The sequence below is a fragment of the Schistocerca americana genome, chromosome 2 (genome assembly GCF_021461395.2).
Source record: "Schistocerca americana isolate TAMUIC-IGC-003095 chromosome 2, iqSchAmer2.1, whole genome shotgun sequence".
In the NCBI taxonomy this organism is placed as follows: Eukaryota; Metazoa; Arthropoda; class Insecta; order Orthoptera; family Acrididae; genus Schistocerca; species Schistocerca americana.
This window is the reverse complement of record NC_060120.1, coordinates 391158654-391159828: the sequence shown is the minus strand read 5'-3', so window position 1 is coordinate 391159828 and position 1175 is coordinate 391158654. Positions and strand designations below refer to the sequence as shown.

Genomic DNA, 1175 nt, shown 5'->3' with positions numbered 1-1175 from the left:
GTACCTCGTCTCCTACCTTCCAAACTTTACAGAAGCTCTCCTGCGAACCTTGCAGAACTAGCACTCCTGAAAGAAAGGATATTGCGGAGACATGGCTTAGCCACAGCCTGGGGGATGTTTCCAGAATGAGATTTTCACTCTGCAGCGGAGTGTGCGCTGATATGAAACTTCCTGGCAGATTAAAACTGTGTGCGCGACCGAGACTCGAACTCGGGACCTTTGCCTTTCGCGGGCAAGTGCTCTACCAACTGAGCTACCGAAGCACGACACACGCCCGCACAGTCCGCTGCAGAGTGAAAATCTCATTCTGGAAACATACCCCAGGCTGTGGCTAAGCCATGTCTCCGCAATATCCTTTCTTTCAGAAGTGCTAGTTCTGCAAGGTTCGCAGGAGAGCTTCTGTAAAGTTTGGAAGGTAGGAGACGAGGTACTGGCAGAAGTAAAGCTGTGAGTACCGGGCGTGAGTCGTGCTTCGGTAGCTCAGTTGGTAGAGCACTTGCCCGCGAAAGGCAAAGGTCCCGAGTTCGAGTCTCGGTCGGGCACACAGTTTTAATCTGCCAGGAAGTTTCATATCAGCGCACACTCCGCTGCAGAGTGAAAATCTCATTCTGGAAATATTTTATTGTCCAAGCAATAGCATCGACAATACTATTATTTTCACTGACAACCTCAGCTGCCGACAGGTGTTGTTGAAATACCTTGATGTGGACAGCTGAAAATGTGTGCCCCGACCGGGACTCGAACCCGGGATCTCCTGCTTACATGGCAGACGCTCTATCCATCTGAGCCACCGAGGACACAGATGAATAGCGCGACTGTAGGGACTTATCCCTTGCATGCCTCCCGTGAGACTCACATTCCCAACTGTCCACAATTCTACATATGTAATGTACCTTATAGACATTTGCCCACCCAGTTATTACTCGCGCACGCTTTGGCGATTCCCGTAAGAGTTTGGGCAACCTGTGCGTATTCGCACAGACGAAGGTCAATGGCTGGTTAGCCTTTTTAACTATATACAGGGCTATTACAAATGATTGGAGCGATTTCACAAATTCACTGTAGCTCCATTCATTGACATATGGTCACGACACACTATAGATACGTAGAAAATCTCATGAAGTTTTGTTCGGCTGAAGCCGCACTTCAGGTTTCTGCCACCAGAACGCTCGAGA

At 49.2% G+C, this 1175-nt stretch overlaps 1 non-coding gene across 1 annotated transcript; it reads right to left on the bottom strand.

Annotated features, from left to right (window-relative positions):
* Window positions 1–723: 723 nt before the first annotated feature.
* Window positions 724–797, bottom strand: Trnat-ugu. The gene has a single exon. It is a non-coding gene; the product is annotated as a tRNA-Thr (tRNA).
* Window positions 798–1175: the final 378 nt, after the last annotated feature.